Source organism: Xiphias gladius, chromosome 14 (assembly GCF_016859285.1).
Source record: "Xiphias gladius isolate SHS-SW01 ecotype Sanya breed wild chromosome 14, ASM1685928v1, whole genome shotgun sequence".
NCBI lineage: Eukaryota > Metazoa > Chordata > Actinopteri > Istiophoriformes > Xiphiidae > Xiphias > Xiphias gladius.
In genome coordinates this window covers 837,967-857,950 of record NC_053413.1, presented here as the reverse complement: position 1 = coordinate 857,950, position 19,984 = coordinate 837,967, and the positions used below count along the sequence as shown (strand labels likewise).

General features: G+C 38.6%; 1 protein-coding gene across 1 annotated transcript in view; it reads left to right on the top strand.

Annotated features, from left to right (window-relative positions):
* Positions 1-5,786: 5,786 nt before the first annotated feature.
* dlgap1a (discs, large (Drosophila) homolog-associated protein 1a) overlaps positions 5,787-19,984 on the top strand; it is a 152,630-nt gene continuing 138,432 nt past the window's right edge. Inside the window, exon 1 of the mRNA XM_040144422.1 lies at positions 5,787-5,880. The gene's annotated coding sequence lies outside the window, so the exon portion shown is untranslated. The remainder of the gene's footprint in view (positions 5,881-19,984) is intronic.

The following is a 19,984-nucleotide window of genomic DNA, read 5'->3' as shown; positions in this document are numbered from 1 at the left end:
CCCACTCAAAGCTCAAGACTCGTTGAGACTGGGCTTTTGCTGTCCTGACTCCTAGATTATGGTACAGTCATGGAACAGTCGAGTATAGATCCGTTGAGTCTCTGTTGAGTATTTTAAATCTCTTCTCAAAACCTATTTATTCACAAAGGCATTTTATTGATGCTTCCTTGCCTTGATTTGCCTTATTTCTTAGAAAAAAAATATTTTGCTTGTGTTTGTTGTATTTTGTTTATGTGAGTGCTTTATCATCTTATGTGTCTTCGAAGCACTTTGTAACCCTGGTATTGAAAAGTCTTATATAAATAAAGTTGTACTTACTCACATTAGACACCAGTGGACATCATTTGTATATTCTATTTTATTTTACTCTTTAAAACCTTATTTACATGTGTCTTTCCATATTTCCTTGTGTTTCTTTTATATCTTGTCTTAATTTCTATGTTTTAAGTAAATGTCAAATTGTCTTGTTTTTGAAAGGTGTTATACTAATAAACTTGCCCTGTCAACATCCAAATCTCGCATGACTTATAGACATTATTTGTGTACATGCATGTATAATAATAACAACAATAATAACATAGATGTAGTATTCTGAGTGAACACCTGATTTTCATTCTAATCTTTCTAAAAAACTAACTTTCTAGGTATGTTGCAGAAAAGGGACCGTCACAGTCAGTAAATACATTAGTTATTTGCTGCCATCTTGTGGCTCAACAAGAGATTTTTAATTACAGATATACATCAGGTCAATTTATTGACATTTATTGACTCAAATCTACAATCATTCTTATGTGCAGACTACTCTGCTCAAACCTCAATGACTTGAATCTGGATTTACAATTTGCTTATGAAGACATGTCACAAAAAACTGGCTAAAAAAGAATTTTATATCCTGGCCACCTGACCTTTTCACCTTTTGCAGCCCAGAATTTTACAGCTTCCCAGTAGGAGCAGAACACAGAAGACTGTACAGGGCCTCAGGCATCTTATTTGACCAGGAGCAGCTCTGGTTTTATACAAGAGAAACTGCTGAAATACTTTTAAATAATGAATAAATAAAGGTCCACACATGAGCTTCTTCCAAAACTTTCACCCACAACAGTCTTCCCCCAGAGCAAAGATATTCTCTGGTGTCAGATGTTGCATGTCATCCTTATTATTATTCTGACTTCTATTCCTTTCAGTTACCAGTACTGAGGGTGGTGCTGCTATTTGCCAGGGACACCTGGTCAGGCTTGAGCAAAAAATACAAGAAAGTGGCCAATCAGTCCATTTTTTTGTACTATTGTTTTAGTTAATATTTACAATATTTAAACTGACAAGACAGATTGCCCTGTGTTGCTGTATCTGTAGTTTAGATGCTAGTGTTTGTCTTTGTCTTACGACTTTGTTTCCAAAAAGGTCTGATCTGTCTGAGTCTGAATTTATATGTTCCCCTCTGTGTTCAGTTTGTTAGGTCAGTTTTACCTTTGTTGAGGTCAGTTCTGTTTGTTCAGTTCCTGTTGTCCTAGTCTTAGAGTTTAGTTCTGTTTAGCTGACCTCTTTCATGATTCAAAAATTTTTTTTACTTATTTTGTAAACCGTTTCTTCATTTTTGGGTAAATAAAACCGCTTTTTTGGAAATTCCACCTGTGACTCCATATGCCTGTCACTTCAGTCCCTCCCATGGTGAAAGACAAGATGCATTTGATGCCTCACTTGATGAGCAGAATTTAGAACATGATGGGAAATTCTTTTGTAAGCATGACACAAACTCAAACAGATGAGACTGTGCATGCATGTTTGTACAGGTGAACATCTATATGCATGTGCCTTGGTATGACAACTGAAGAAGCTCCTGGTACATCAACAGATGAACACACTGATTTCATGAGGTGCTAGGAAACAAAAATGTGATACTTCTTTCCAGGAGGAAGAATACGGAGACCCAAAGTGTTCAAAAGTAAATTGAAACAGCATGAAATTATGAAATAATCCAAGTGGTGAAGTGGTGGTGGATGGTTATATTTGAATCTAAATGTGTGTCTACTGGTACATGTAGGCTACTTCTGAAAATATAACTTGAACTTGAAATATAAAGCATTTCACCCACCCCCCTCTTTTTTATATCAAAATCCAATAAAATAAAATACATAGTCAAAAACAAAAGTCAGAGGTCCACTTACTAGTTTTTTCATGTCTTTCAACCACATCTCACAGTCCATCTTCTGAAGGAAAAGAAGAGCTTGATATGGTCAAAAGCTCTGAAAAGTTAGTAGCTGGACCTTGCCTTGAGATTATTTTGCCATATATGATAATCATCAAGAATGAATGCACAACAACATCAAACAAAAGGTTATTTGTTAATTTTTCCCAAGTTTGTGATGAAATTAATCATTTACCCTTAAATACCTTTTACTGGGATTTCCATTTTGCAGTAAACATTCACTTGAATACAAAAATTGAAATGAATAAATATGATTCCATTTCTGGTTTTAGAAGTGGTATGTGAAGAAATGTTTTCTCTTTCTCTCCCACAGCTGTATGAATCAGCCAGAATGAAGTGCATTGCATTAACTAAATTCTACTTCCACTTTTGCTTCAAAATAAACTCCTTTTAAAGCATAAATATGTCATAAATCAATAATGTATAATTTGGACCAAGCCTGAAATACCAAGTGAAAAGGCCAGAGCCCCATTGTGTGGTTTGCGGTGATTTGATTAATTCCAAATGGCTCATTCCATCCCAACTCACCTAGGGCCTCTCAGTGCACGTCATGGATTTTCTTGAAAAAATGAATGTAAAAACATCCATTGGAGCTAATTATAACATTTCTGCCATCTTTTGTAAGCCTCAGTGATTGTTTCTTTTTCACTGGATTGGGCTGAAATTTGTACTGAACATTCAGCACTGAGGATAATCTGCAACATGTATTCATGCAAATAGTTGTTGCTGATTGTTTTAATCAAATTCATTTTTTTTACACAAACAAAGAATCTTTCATTTTCAAAAATCCATATCGCTACTACTTTTCACTTTCTTACAACCAAATTTTGTTTCTGTGTAGTATTAATATAGTTCTATCACATCTAGAAGTTATTTGTTCCTGCATAAAACAGTGAGTGCCACAGATTTTGAAGCTGAAAAACCCACATTTTAAGATATTTTGACTGTAGATTTTTCCGAGAGGGGTTATTTTAATTTTCTTGAACCTTTTTTATGGGAAAGTGCTAATATTCATTGCAGATACAAAAAATAAATGCAATATTTGTTTGAAAATAAATTTTTTTTTGTACTTTTCACTGGCAGTAGTATTACATTTAGTGGTTTTATTTCATATGTCGTTATTTGTACTATGTTTACTTCAAGGTTTTTCTATCTCTTTGTGATTCCTATTGAACCTGTTTTTCATTGGGTTCAGGAAATTTGCAGCTTGAAATGGCTTGGTTTGTTGCATTCTAGATGTTGTCATCTTGTTCCACGTTTTTTTTTTTTTTCTCTTTTATCATCAAATGGACTCATAAAGCATTTTACATATTTACAGTCTATTTACATGACAGATTTTTTGTGTAAATATTTACAGTGAAACAATTGCCCTCAAATGTAAACAATAACCCCACCAAGCAGTGGACACAAAAATGGACGAAATTAGACAGAAGTGCAACAAACTTAAAGTAAGATGAAATAGAATAAAATGAAATAAAATAGAATAGTCAAACTAAACTTCTGTGTTTCTAGAGAAAATATTAATATTAGTTCCTTAGCTCAATACACAGTATATAAAAGAGTGTCATCATAATTCAATTAATCATTAAACAGTTTGATGTCACAGTGAGATCATGGAGCCCTGCTCTATTGGAAAAAGCCCAGAAGAAGAAACCAACTGTCTGAAGACAGCCTACACTAATGGCAAAGTTGATCTTTCACATTTGGCTGAGTTGGGAAAAGACAAGGAACTATTGAAGTTGAGAAGTGGATGTTCTGACTTGACAGATGAAGCCACAGTTTGTTTACATCACCAGAAGTACTTTTAGGTGAAATACAGCTTTCTTAAGAAAGAGTATTGTGAAACCTTCAACTTGGATCCCAGCAGCTAATGAAGTCGCTCACTGAGGATCATAACTACAGAGAAAGGAAGGGATCATACAACACGCACAGGAAGAAAAGTTTGAAATTGCGAAATAATATATGTGTATTGAGCTTATTTTTTGAAAATAATAGATTCTTTGTGTGGGTAAAAAATTAACTTTATTAATTGATTACTGTAAAACAATCAGCAACAACTATTTGCATGAATACATGTTGCAAATTATCCTCAGGGTTTTTTGAATGTTCAGTACAAATTTCATTCCAATCCAGTGAAAAATAAACAATCACTGAGGCTTACAAAAGATGGTGGAAATGTTATAATTAGCTCCAACAGCCAAACTTCAAAAATTCACAACTAAAAAAGTATTTGGAGCAGCACTATAGGGATTTTGCATGATCCCATGAATTTAATAGATGTTTTTACATTCATTTTTTTCAATAAAATCCATGATATGCACTGGGAGGCCCTAGGTGAGGTGGTATGGGATGAGCCATTTGGAATTAATCAATCACTAAGAAGTATTTGGAGTAGCACTACATGGTTGAATTTAACAGATTTTTTTTGGAGGAAATCCATGACTGAACCCGGAAAAGGTTCTGGGTGAGTTGGGATGGAATGGCCCAAATGCATTTGGTAATATGCACCACTAAAGGACAATATAATGTAAACTATTATGATAAGGGCCTTGAGGTGGCTCCTGCATTTTCACCTAATCTTAAACTACAGTCTTGTTGAGGGAGCATGTGTTAATGTTGTTGATGCACAAATGTAATTTAATTTGATTACTATTACTATATTACCATTACTTTATTATTTGACTTGATATGGCGCTTACACGGTTGACTCTTCAGATTTCAGTTTAACAAAATCACAAAAAACTAACTGCCAAAGCAAACTTGGAGCAGGTAGTATTGGGGAAGGGTATGGCTGGTTTCAATGTGCAATCTAATGAAGCTGTAGCGTGTTGCTTGCCATGCACACTGTCCCTGATAGATACTTAGAAAGCAACATGGATCATATATGATGCACAGGGAGCAGAGGGAATGGGGCCTTCCTAGGATAATCTGCCCTGTAGTAAAGTGGGTTGCACATGCTTGCTCATACTGTACATCATTTACATTAATATCATTAATAATTTCTCTTTCAGTTTTATCAAGGGTTGGAAGTCCATGTTGCAAGGTAGATATGCTGTTATATGTATTTGTACTCCAAAGAACTAAATCTGCACTAGGTGTCAACATATTACATATCCTACGTAGAACTAATCTGATAAATGTCCTCCCCTGGATGGAAGGCTGATGTTGTGAAACCACACCTCAGTCAAAATATAACAGCAGACTGCTCAAATTTAAAAGGTCCCTTCCCTCATTTTCTTTAGTCCCAGGTTTAATTTGATACATTAAATGTGTTCTGTATTTCTGCACACAGAAAATTTAATTTAGTAGATAACTGTGATTAAATTAGCCAGTTCCACTTTTTACTTCTGTCTTTGTCGCACTATAAGCGTATATGTGCTTTTATTCTTTAGAGCAAGAACGCCTGTTTTCCGGTTTCATCCTGACTATCTGTGGGTAACTTGCCGCATTTCACGGACCGCAGGCTTGCGCCACTTGATACCCCCACATTCAATCTTTCTCTCTCTCTCTCTCTCTCTCTCTCTCACACACACACACACACACACACACACACACACACACAAACATTCCACCAGTGACTCTCTGTAGTCATCGTCCCGCTTCCAAAAACGGACGTGCTTTTGGATTTAGCAGCCGGCGCCTGCGTTCAGCGATGCTGTGAAGAGCCGCTACAGGTAAGGCGGGCTTTAAACCGTGTGTTGGGAGATTCAGGTTGGAGCGCGTGACGGGCTCAGGATTCAGCTGCTCTTCAATAACGAATGACTCACGCCAGCAAGAAATGTCTCTTTGAAACGGTGTGTTTTGTGATGTGAAGCATCATTAACGGCCGTTAATGGTGTCTCACGTTCGTGTTGTTCTCAGCTGCTCTGCCGTTAACGGACACCTCAGCAGTAGCCGTGAGACGTGCCATCCCCGCGCGTGGGGAGAGTCCCGCTGCTTTCACCTTTCAGATTTTCTGGCAGTTTCATGTGTCCTCGCCAATTTTCCAAGTGTAACATCATATAATGCCACCTAAAATATGGCGAACAATCGTCAAATGACTCGTCAGAAAGTCGTCAGAGACTCGCCGTTCATTTAAATACAAGTCAAAGTCTCTGGTTTGATTGAAGCCATGGCAGCTCGCTAGCTAGCGAGCATTTTATTGGGAGAGAATAGTGTTGACGAATAGCCACGGCATGCCGGCGAAATTAAGAGGGGCTCCCGTCTTGGATAATCGCCTAAATTACAGGGTTTGTGTCAGTAGTTTTTAAGCCATCACCGTGAATGGTAGGAAATGTGATGTGACATTCGCTCCACGTCGTACGGCCACTGTAACAGGGGGTCTCCAGCACACGATGTAATATCTCCTTGATGCTGTCGGGTTGAGTGTTCATATGCAGACGGTACTAGCACAGCTGGACTGAGGGTTGCTATGGAGGAAAGACAAGCTCACACAGCCGCTATACTGGCCGATAACTAGCAGAGCCCTAGGTTACATACAGAAGACTCGTGTGGTGTCATCAGTGCTGTGTTGTGCAGCAATTTTCAGAGGTGTTGTGCGCGCTGAGTCTTCCGCTTCAGTGAGAAGTTGTAAGCTCAGAGGAGCTAGCGTCAGTTGTCGCCCGTGGCTGAGGATGAGAGGACATGCAGATCCAGCACGTAGACCAAATGGTAATGTTAAGAGTGTGGGCAGCGTGTCAGCTTGAAAGGAGTCATTTTGTAGGATTATATTCCCCCTCGACATGGAAAGCGGAATCAGTTATGCACCACATCACATTAATTTAGTTTCTTTCTTACAGGATGGACCCATAAAGCCCCATATCTTCTATGTTGATACGAGATGATTAATCACTTAGTAGAGAGGTTCCAAGCATTTTTGTGTTTATGGTGCTTAATACAGTCAAATTCTGTTGCGCTGGTTTTTTATCCAATTGTGATAAGAAAATGACATCACGTGGCATCACTAGACAGGAAACAAGTACACACCCCCTCAAAACAGGCAAGAAAAACCCACACAGGCACAAAGTAGTTCCGAAGAAATCTGTCATAATGAGGTCTGTGGAATATTTAGTTTGACATGTACCCTTGAAAGGCAATATGCATTTCAAGTGCTTTTTTTTGTGTGCAGCTGAAACAATGACTTGATTGACAGAAATTTAGTTGCATCATTTTTTTTTCCATTTTTTTTTCACATATGAGGATTTGCTGTTGAATAGATTTTGCCTTGTTGTTGCTGTGTGGATGAGTTGAGCAATTTTATCTATAGGCACTGGGATGTTTTCTCACTTCAACAATCAAATCAATCACTGATCAACAGATTAATTGGTAAATTGATCAGTAAATTGAAGCCCTAACTTTTTCTGTGATTTGAATGACAGAGTCAGACTACCACTTACCTTCATTGTATTGTGAAGCCAACAGTAATCTGAAAACCTCATCACATAAAACCAAAAGAACCTAAGGGGGTAACTGAAAAAATGAGGGTGTCAACAACTGATCTACTAAAGACACCTGGTGCACTAATACCAACATCATAGACAGACACTGAACTTCCTATTTGTATTACCTGACAGTTAAATGCAGGCCCATTTACCTTCCATGCGAGCTCAGTGTTGTTCTAGTCACAGCTGTTTACATTCCACTAGATAGATTTAGGCTACCTGCTCATTGCTATAAATTTACAGCTGAGCACCTATCCCGAGGCAGCTCATGTCATAGCCGGTGATTTTAACCATGCAGATTTAACGGCAGTTCTCCCAAAATTTGAACAACACATCAGATGTGCCACCAGGAGGGAATATACACTAGACAAGGCTTATTCAAACCTTAAGAATGGCTTTAGGTCAACACCACTACCACACTGAGGACAGTCAGATCGCCTATCCGTACTCTTAATCCCAGCATAGTGTTGTCACGATACCAAAATTATGTCTTCGATACGATACCCGCTGAAATATCTCGATACTGATACTGAGACCTACAGTTAATGTCATTCATGTTTATTTTGTTCATGCTCAATAACAATGTTATTTATGTACTGTTAAGTGTTTTCTTGTTTGTTTGTTTTTTCATACACATAGGTTTGTTTTTGACAATGAACTAGTACATTTATACCATTAATAATTGGATGATTGTAATTAATTAGATCAACTTCATAGTGTTATTAAAGCTTTTAAGCTGTATGCAGTGATCTAATTTCTTCTATACAGGAGTTTATTTGATTTATTTCATAGTTACCTTTGTTCTTGCAACCAGGTTTCCCTTATTAAGGAGCGTTGAATGAGACTCAATACATGTCCTTGGCAGAGGTCTGCACTCTACTGAGCACATTCTCTAGTAATAGAAATTACTAGTAAACTAGAGTATAAATTGATCATCTATAACTGGTGTTGTTGAACTGCATACTTGTGAACGCCTGACTTTTAGCAGCTTGCAAGTTATGGTAAAGTTAATGTTACCAGTGTGAAAGTTTCGTTTGCATAAAGAGATGTTTGCCACATTGATAAAATTAAAACAGTTATCATTGCCCTTTACCGCCTCATCAACCTCCGATGGTGAAAAAAGTTTGTTTCTCACAAAATAAACCACACTTGTTTGATGAATATTTGAGGGCATAGGCACGATGTAATTAATAGGGCTGTAGTCTCCCGGTCGACTGATTGATTAGTTGGTCGATATACTCTCTGGCCAAATTCTCATTGGTCGGACACATGGCTTGTGTTACTTTCATAAGGAGAAAAGCAGTTCATCAATAGCCTTCCAGGATGAATCCATTATTTACTGCAGTGGCAGGAGGGACAGACTACCTGTGAAAATGAAGGGGAACTTAAATTCGCCCAGCCTAATGGAGACTGCTAGGTCCAATATACCTAACGTTTATGAATGTTTACATGGAGTTGGCTCCAAACTTGTTGACAAAATGTTAGAATTCAAACTCTGCAAACAGCAGTTTGCATATCACAGCTCCACAAACAATGTTGCGTATCATCTAAAAAACGGTAGGCTAACACCCCGTGTTTAATGCTTGAGGCTTTGAATGTATGTTCGTCAATAGTTGCTGGGCTGGGATCATCAGTTGATATAGTTGTATTTTTGGAAATCATATGAATATGGGCAGGTGCACGCTGGTCGGGTCTGGGTCTGTTGTTATCATTTCAGTATGAAATAATCAGGTTAAAATGATTTCAATATGCTGCAAATACTAGCTTTTTATGTTTATTTATAATTCATGTAGTCTAATAAGGCTATCAAGTATGTCTGGTAGGTCTATTTAATCTAGAGATAATGTGCAAATTATTTTTCGACTGGTTGAAGAGTATGATTTCAGTCGACCAAGATTTTTTTTTGGTTGACTACAGCCGTAGTAATTATGTTATCTATCACATTCGCTAACTTGTCGCTCTCTGAATTGTTTGAACAGGTCGGCATTTGTTTCGGCGAGATGCTTTGCTAAATTGCGCGTTTTGGATTCCTTGGTTGGTTTAAAACAACTTTTACAGATGGACTTTGTAGTGTCCATTGGCTTGCCCTGACTGTCGGCTATGTAAACGAAATAATGCCCTATTTTGCTTTGTGCATCTGCATTGTTGACAAGCCGTGGACGGTAAACAAGAGCACTTGTATTTGTAGCCATGCCTCTTGTTTTGTTACTTTCATGGTGAGTGGAAGCAGAGTGCAGGAAGTGTAGAGAGTGGAAGCAGGGCGCTGCGCACACACACTGCTCCCTGTCACACATCGACGGAACTCAGGAAATACAACTCTCATTAAAACACTGTCATTCTTAAAGTATCTGTACTAATAAAATTAGGTATATTGCTATTTTCAACGGCAGGGTATTGTGATACCTCTCTAGTGTCTATATATATATATACATATATATATATATATATATATAAATATAGTATATACCTGTCTAAACTGTGCAACACTGCCCCAGCATATACCCCCCTAAGGAGAAAAGCTCAACCCACCACAAAAACCTTTAAGACATGGCCTGGAGGAGCTTCCTTGCAGCTGCAGGATTGCTTTGAAAGGACTAATTTGGGACATTTTGAGGATGATGAATTGGATTAGTACACATCAGCTGGACTCTGCTAAAGACAGAACTGTGTTGACATTGTCAGCTTTGACAAACACATCAGAGTGTACCCCAACCAGAAGCCCTGGATGACAAAGGTCAAAACTCTCCTCTAGGACCGCAACATCACCTTCAGGTCCACAGAGGATGTTGCGCGGCATCCAGCACATTACCAACGTCTCCTACTGCTGCTCCATCTAGAGCTTGCTCATGTACTGCATCTCTGCATGGTACGCCGTCTGCTCAGCAGTGGACGGGAGAGGCCTTATCTCCTCTTATTGTTTTATAGGTTTCTGCAAATATTTACATTTTAAATTTTCTTTTATATTTTGCACTTTAAATTACTGTAGTTTTGTTTGAATTCTTCTCTTTTAAATTGCTGTTTGTTGTGTGGAATGCACTGTCTGGATTGTCTGGTTTTGTTGTACTCTGCAATAACAATAAAGGAATCTTATTTGTAGTTAAAACAATAGGTTTAGTTAGCTCTGGGCTGAGGGTGGAGATGTCCTGCATGGGAGCTTGTATGTGTGAAAGGACCAGAACAAAAGCAAGTGTAAGTGTAAGGTAATGGGGGTCACGACCATGGGCCAAGTACAGAGTAAATACTAAGTACTGTTGTTGTTTTTGGTAGAAAGAGTCAAGCACCAACTTTAGCTTTTCTTTCCCCCTTCTGCACTCATCTGTCTCTCTCACACACACTCTATAACACACCTGCACACGCAAGCAACACACACTTCCTTGTTTTACTATATTCGCAGGGACCCGTCATTGACATATTGCATTCCCTAACCCCTTACCCTAACCTTAACCATCACAACGGAATGCCTAACATTAACCTAAACCAAGTATTAACCCTCAAACAGCCATTGAAACTTGTAGGGTCCAAAAACCACCCCCCAACTTCAGCAGTTATCAACACATGTCCATGAATTGCACATCTTAACTGTCCAACGCATTGGTTACACTAGCTTTGTGATCACCATTTCAAAACCCCTCTCCTTTTCTTTTGTTGGATGGGATGTCTCTAGCACTCATTGCAGCCACTGCTGTGCATTGATGATGCAACACTCATTCTACAAAATGCCCTGGAGACAGTACGTTTATCTGAAAAAAATATCTGAAAATTTTTAATTGTGTTTAGGATTTGGTAACACATCCTGTCATCAGTACTAATTTTGTTCTGGTAAGAATAAAGGACAGTGACAGAGAGACAGCTGAATGGACTGAGATTGACACTGACTTTACTTTCAAACGCTGCGATGAATGCAGATAAGCTTTGGATGTATCTGGCAGAAAAAACAAGACACATAAGAGAGGGGAGCCCTTTTTGTGAAAGGACTTTTGTGAAATAGCTTGCTTATCCAGCAGAGTAGCACAGTTATAACACTGGGTGACAGGTTTAACTCTAAGATAACGAGAACACTGTGACGAGTAAATTAGATAATTCATACATTTAAAACCTAAGTCACTGTTGGTGCTAATGTTAATTGGTGAGGATTATGTGCATTTAGGAAGGACAAAGTTTAGTTGTCATCCTCTCTTGAGCACTTTTGAAGCTCCTAGTGATAGTATCAAAAAAAGACACTTTCTCAACATTGATCTCCTGAAAAGAGTGGGAACTTCTGTGTGGTCCTTTTTTTTTACCCTTTCTTTACACTTAAACCCATTGTGCAGTTGTTCTCAAACTGCTGGGTGGGCCATTGTGACAAAGATGAATAGACCGTTTTGTACAGCAAACATTTTGACTTGTCAAAAAAGTGTCACCAATAACCTTTTTAATTGTTGCATTGCAATAATTGGTGGTATGGAGCCATTATTAATATTATAGTGCATAACCTGCAATGACAAGTTAAAATGTCCACCAAAACAGGTCTGATCTGATTGAAATACTCCTGTCATCTAGAAAGTTTTTCCTCCCCTTCTCGTCAATTTACTCTTGTTTTCCATGCACGAAGTCTCCGAACGTCCAATTCACTCTATTTTGTTTCCGCAACAAACTTAATCTACCACCAATAGTTAAAACAGAAATGTTTCAGTTCTTTAACCTCCTTTAGCTGACTGTCATCCAGCAGACCTGCTGTCCTCCCTCGAAAAACATCCGGGCTGCTCCAAAGACTCCAAACGCCTCAGACCTGGAGCCTGAGCCCTGGCCCTGGAGAACCACTGGGGAGCTTCCTTCACCTGACTCGAAGACGTGCGGCCACTGGTAAAGGAGAATCATACATTTCCTGTTTTCTCCTGAACTTCCACTCACTCTCCCATTTGCTCTCAAAGCAGGCACATTCATGAGAGCAGAGCTCAACTACGTAACACCCCACATTCAGAGCTGTCGTCTTCAGTTCCATGCACCAGTTAGGTATCAAAACAATAATTTCCTGCAAAAATCTCCAAGTGGATGCTGATCAGTCTCAAGAGAGCTTTTATTTTCTATCACCGCTCAGATAAAACAATTGTCTGATACTCCCACAATTGCCTCTAGATCAAAACCAGTTATCCAGAATTCACTTGTTTCACGCAGTGCAACATAGCATTTCCAGTCATCTACTCATTCTGGTTGGATCCCTCACAACAGCGACCATGGCCTGTTTTCAATAATGGAATAATGGAACACTTTCCAAGGCACCTCGGCTTTGTGCATGATAAGCCGATGATTGGATCTGCTTAATGCACAATAGCTTCAACACTTGCCCAAACACATGGGATGATAAAATTTGACCCTTGATCACTCTGGATTACTTTAGGAATGCCAAATATTGAAATGAACTGTGACAATGCTTCAGCCACATCCCTAGTCATTATAGACCAGAGTGGATACGAAGCCAGATACCTGGCACTCTAACACATCACTGTAAGCAAATATCTACAACCAAACTTGGCACACAGCAACAGACCCACACAGTCCACAATGAGGTGTGTGAATTGTTCATTCACAGCTGGAATAGGCTGCAGTGGTGCAGATTTGACACTCTGATTTGGCTTTTATGTTAGTTGGCACCCACGCCAGGTTTTAATGTATGCAGACACATCCCTTTTGACACATGGCCAAAAGAAATGTTTCAGGATGTTAAGGTACGTTTTCTGAACACTGAAATGTCCACACAAAACATAGATGGGACCACCATCTGGAAATCACCTTTTTTCACCCCATCTTTACCCACAGGAACCCATTTTCTGAACAGCAATTCATTATGCAAAACAAATCCATTCATAGCAGTACTTATCCGGCAAAACACGCTCAAATATTTCTTTCAGATAAGAATCGTTGCATTGCTTTTGTTATACCTTACTTTGTGACAAAGGAAGCTCAGACAGAGATGGGACCTCCAAAACCACACCAACACTGTTACTGTCAGGTGACACGTTGTGAACTGATTTGCCCATAGCACTAGTAACCACACAAGATGAAAAGACCTCTTGCAATCCACTATAGCTCTCCTTGAACACATAATCAGATGGACAAAAAGCGGCCAGGTGAGTGTCGGTCCATAATCTGCTACCAGCCAAGCTGTTGCCCAACAGGCTGTACACCAACAATTATCTCACCCTTAACCAGGTCACAGTCAAGAGCCATCTTTGCATAGGAACAGGGAGAACCTTTAACCCCATTCCACAACTGAGAACACGGTCCCAGATATCATTCTCCCTGGACAAAGGCAAGACAGAGCCAACAATGCTTGAACCATAGCCTCCTGTATCCCTTAAGATTTTTATCAGGACTTTCACATCACTTCCTACCAAGGACACAGACAAATCTCGAATAGAGGAAGCATAAGCTACCAAAACCCCCAGTTCACAAGCGTGAGTGGTGAGCACCTCAGTAGCAAAGCAGTTTTTAACACGTGCAGCAAACGCAGCAGGCTTAACATTAGTTTTCACTCCCTTGATTTTAGCCTTTAGTATAGCACAATCTGCCTTCCAATGTCCTTTCTCGTGGCAATAGTTGCAGATGTTACTAGTGTCAAAATTGCTACTTACTTTAAAGTCAGATTTCAACCGACCAAAATTTCAATTGAAAGTGTCAGAACTATTTCCTGGCCAACCAAAAGCATCGTGATGCACCAAGCGCTCCCTGAAACTGCTCTTATGGAGCAACACATAATCTAAAGCTGACATGGCAGCATCAACAGTTTTAGTAACTTTTATAACTTATATATGTTGCAATGCATTTTGGAAGACAGTTTTTAAACTGCTCCAAAATCATCAAGTCACAAAGACCATCAAAGTAGTGACATCAAGGGCAGTTTACCACCGCCTTAAAGTGAGTTGGCACGTCTCCAAACTCTGCAAAATACGCAAACTTCACGTATGTCTGACCATTTTCCGTCTCCCAGGACCAAAAACGCTGGCGATACCTCTCTGGCACAAGTTCATATTCCTCTAGCACAGTGGATTTTATTCTAGCATAGCTAGAGCTATCCTAAAGGCCCAAAGATGAATAAGCTTCTTGTGCTTTCCCTGTGAGGACACACTGATGCATAAAGGCGCAGTCCGCATCAGGCCAATTTCTAGCCATGTTCAAACAGCAAAAAAAAAGGATCTTGGTCTGTTTCATTAAAGGTAGGTTGTGCTACGATCAATATAAATTTTTACCATGTGATTGACCAAAATGCTACAAACATGTAGATGTGAATGTCTGAGCAAAATGGGAGAAGCATCATTATTGTTATTATTATAATATTTTAATTATTATCAGCATTATTGAATAATATACATGTATGTATATATATATATATACACAGTATACACACACACACACTCACAGTACATATATATATATACACAGTATATCCTATATGTATATATACTGTATATATACACCATTAACTGGTTTAATGTTGTGGCTGATCGGTGTATAAGGATAGCCTTTAACACATTAAGCTGAGTTAAAGGATCAGTGTGTAGGATTTAGGGCAATCTACTGGCAGAAATGGGATATAATATGCATAAGTGTGTAATCATCTCAAACTAAGAATCATTGTCTTTTCGTTAGCTTAGAATAAGCTCTTTATATCTGCATAGGTCCTATTCCATGGAGCCCGCCATGTTTCTACAGTAGCCCAGAATGGACAAACACTGTCTCTAGAGAGGACCTTTTTACATTATCTGAAGGCCACCATACATTCTCCTACAATGGAGGAGTGAGGGGAGGGGTATTCAGTTGGTTGTTATCTGCAACCTCACCATTAGATACCGCTAAATCCTTGACCCTGGTCCTTTTAATATTTACAATTATATTAAAGGCAGCAGGAAATTATCTGATATGTTTCTGTAAATGAATAGTATTCATTCATATTTTAAGGCAAATGAGAGTGGTGCTGATTTATCATGTTTGTGTTTAAATGAGCTCCACTGCACCTGAGTAAAGTGATACAGTCACTGAGGGGTGTGTGTGTGTGTGTGTGTGTGTGTGTGTGTGTGTGTAGTACGCCACTTCTGTAGATCAGAATGAATGGGTGGTGATTAACTAAAGCAAGCTAAACTTTGTAACACAGACCTTGAGTGAGCATTTGAGTGGTTAACGATATCTGAGCCTGTAATACTTCCATTTATATGGCTGAGAGTTAGCTTGGTAACATAAATTCTGCAGGCAGGAAGGAGAAGGTGAGAACTTTTGTCAGTGTTGGGTTCAGAGTGTGAGGCTGTGGCTATTTCCTGGAAGCAGTACGTGCAGGTGCAGACCTGGTACATATCATTCCTAACTCAAAAATTACCAGTGGAAAAGATTTTTTTATACAATTTGATGTACAAAACAAACTGATGTGATTTAACATTAAGTTCTAATGTTTTATCTACTTTACAACTTTCATTTTTCTCCTGTATGATCCAATGTTATGCTGTCCCTTCTAGAAGCCAAAATTGCAAGTAGACACTCCAAATATCAACCCAAAAGCGCATGAAGAAAAGCAGGTGATTAAATGTTAAAATTTTATTGGTATGAGGGAAAAAGAGAAATTGGCTCTAGCAAAATGGAGCATCTCTGTATGTTGAGGTTGCTGGTGTCTTTGACAGTCAGGACACAGAGAAAATGTTAATCTCCTTAGGAGCAGTCACAGAGCTGACAGAAGTGAAAGATGTTGCCTTCTCAGCACACAGCATACTAATACTTCTCAGAGGAAATGTTGGATTGACAGTAGGTTCCCTGGATGTATACAGGAACACTCAAACAAAATCAGACTCTCAAAAGTTCCTCACAAATACATATCTCTATAAAAACTACACAAACACTGAGTGTTGCATTCAAATTATTTTAGAATCTTTGTGGAGAGGGGATTGAAGAAGACTTGCTTAATTGTCAGTTGGGAGAATACAGCTTTTCCAGATGAACTGGCATGTTGAGCTGCTGTGTAAGTCCTGTAGATTGTCTGCTTGCCTACAGTGTTGTCACATTGTGTAACTTCGTATACGATTACAGAGCTGTGCATTGCTGCCATGTGGCTGTGGATAATAAGAGCAGGGAAGCTTCAGGGGGAATGGTTCCAGCTAAGAGCCTAAGCTGCAGAGGGAGGGGAAAACAAATTTGGTTATTTGATCAAAATGTGTTTTAGCATAAAAAAACCTTTTAGTAAGCTTAATTCACACAGCTAGCCTATAAAAGAAAAACAAGAGATACCATGAATTTATCCAATTCAAGTTCTGGTGTACGATCACTTGTGATACACAATCTTTAACATAGCTTTTGTGAAGGAAAAGTTGGTTTATCATTTATTCATTTTTGGTGATGCTCCTATAGAAGTTTCAAGATCCCTCCCAGGGGTCTTAGACAGATGTTTTATGGGTCCAGGGGGGGGCCTACCTATGGAGCAGCCTGTAGCCTTACCATAAATGAAAATAAGCCAAGCTATGCTGTGTCTGAGCAATTTATGACCAGTGCATGGGCATAGCGTGAACATTATATATGTTTCTACCTTATTGGATGATGTGTGTGGGTTGAAGTAAAGCTAACCAATTGAGACTAAGTTCTTTGTCTCAAGAAACAGTGTAAAAGATGATTGTAAGACTCTTTCTATTGAAAGATTCTCCTTCGACTGCTTGTGATAAGGTTTGTCTGTCTCCTACATTGTAACTTATAATATATTTCACCTCAACCCTGTCTGTGTTTTGTGTGTTTGTGTGTTCAGAGTCTTTTGTAGAAAATCTTCCACAACCCTTTGAATTCATAAAGGACCTCATCATTTACCCAAAATGTTGTGTTGTCCAGGAAAAATCCATATCATTGTACAACAAATTTCAGTGAGCCTTTTTTCAGAGACGAGGGAAAGTTGACATTGTATGCCCAGACGGGCTACACTTATCATTCTGTCTGCTTCCAAGGAACTGTGATAGAGTGGTCTCCTGCACAATACTAAGGCCAAAATGCTCAAGAAATCAAGTTCAAGTGAATGAAAACTATATAGAATTTGTTTGAATTCATTTTGAATGCAACCCATTTAGCTCAATTGTAAAATTATAGAACAGATGTTGGTCCGCTCGTTGACGGTGCCTCTGCTGCCTCATGGTGCCTTAGTGACAAGCTAACAGCTAAAAAACAATTTAGCCGTTTTTTTACATTACCTCTCAGATGGTTTGGTGTCATGATTAGCCAGTTCAGCATGGTTTCCTCCATTTCTGTTAGTGAAGACATCAACAGTCTTTTAGTTTTCTGAGGGAGACAGGAACTCCCTGTGGTCAGACTCACAGTATACTTTAGGAACACCTTCTACTGGAGCGCAAGACATGGCCTGTTGTGCTATACACTTTGAATTTTGGAGGATGGAAATGATTATAGATTAAAACTTTCTTGATTTCAGACAGCAGTTTCAGGTTTGACTAAAGAGTGACAGCTCTAACTTCCTCCTTGTTCAGTTATTAAATTCCAGTGTTTTGATGTTTGTGGTGTTATGCTACCCCACTGACTCAGTATCTTCCCTTGTGTTTTGTCTGTAATGTCTCCTGTATTGTCTTTGATATTGCCAGCAAACTTCTGCTGTACAGTGTCCACTATGTAATTAAGTAACATTTTGCCCCCTCCACAGATGCTGATGTAAAAAGTATGAAACATTGCTCAACTTCTTTTGTTTTTTTCTTAATTCACCAACTCAAGAAGGTACTTTCAATTAAGTTTTTGAGTTTTGACCAAACAACTGAAAACCTTTTTAACAGTGTTAATCTGTGTTGTCTTTGTCTATATGTTGTGATGGTATATGTTATGTCACTCCATCCTCTTGATTTCTTATCAAAAGAAACACCTGAGTGGAAGCAGCAAACACTGGCTGAGCAGCTACTTAGTCAGATATACAGCAGAAGAGCAGCTAACGTATCTGTTTACAGTGCAGCCAAAGAAACTCACATTGTTTAAATGAAGACGTCAGTCAATAATAATCACAAGCTCCATCTGATCTCATGCTGCACACACAGCCAGTAGTTTTCTAGACAACAGCAGGACTCACTGAAAGACACTGGTTCTGGTGCTGAGGAGCTGGATGTGTGTAGCCGGTTGCCTGCAGCTCTTAACTCTTCTATTGCTCTGCAGTATTTAAAACTGATCCATTATCCAAAATAATAGTAATAATAATCTTTATTTATGTAGGACTTTTAAAAACAAGGTTACAGAGTGCTTTACAAAAAAAAAGATAAAAAACAGTCAAGTGAAAGAACACCTTACAACTTAAACCTTACAACTTACAAGAAGAAAAACTTACAGTATATTAAATTACATTACATTACAACAAAAAGAACACTGTGTTTTAGATACACTTTAGTGAAGGGTCGTAATTAGTGTTAACCTTGGTGACAAATACATTTCCTGTGGCTTCTTCAAAATGAAAGCCACCCCGTGTTTCGCCAGTTGAATGCTCGTAATGCAAAGCAATGGCATTTAACTTAATCCAACTCAGACATGACGGACTCTACCACTACCAATAAAAACTTCTATAGAGAGAGATAAGTCCTGAATATAAATAAATTAAATGGCTTTTGCAGAGAAAAATACCAACTGTAAACAGTGCCTGGTGTGGGCGCTGTTTTAGATCACTGAGTAGAACTGCTTTATGGGAATTCTGTTTATATGATTTTTGGATTAATATGAGGAAGTTTCTTGATTTTTCAGGACTTTCATTAACCAAATTAAGCATAAACAGACATTCCCATCTGTTTTTTTTTTTTTTTTTTGTAAATCTATAAACACATTAGTTTCTCAAATATTTGTTAAGGAAATATACAATATTGTGATATATGGTATACACCTGCTTTGAATGTTATCACCCCATTATCAGTTGTCATTGGGAGCACAGATGTGGGTTAGTAGGGGGTGTAAGACCTTACTAACCCACAAGGCACAAAAACAACTTGGGGCTCTATTTTCCTGAAACAGGACGCACACAAAAATGCGAGCAAAATCTACACGTATAAACAGAAATTAGTGTGGCCAGCAATTCTTTTGCAATTCTGGTGCAAACCAGATGCAACCAGACGCAGCTGGCTGAATACATTACTTGTGGGAGGAATACAGAAATTACCCCAAATATGCTCTCAGTGGCAGAATTAACAGGCAGCTGATGTACAGTATCAGACGCTGATACTGTTACTGATCATATGGATATGCTCCTCTGTGTATAAGCCACAACAGCAAATATTTATAAACTTGTTTGGAAGTGGCTAAACAAAAAACTTTGTGTAATGATCATCTTCACATGACGGAAAAAATATTTTGATTCAGTGTTTGGAATTTTGTGTTTCATTAAATG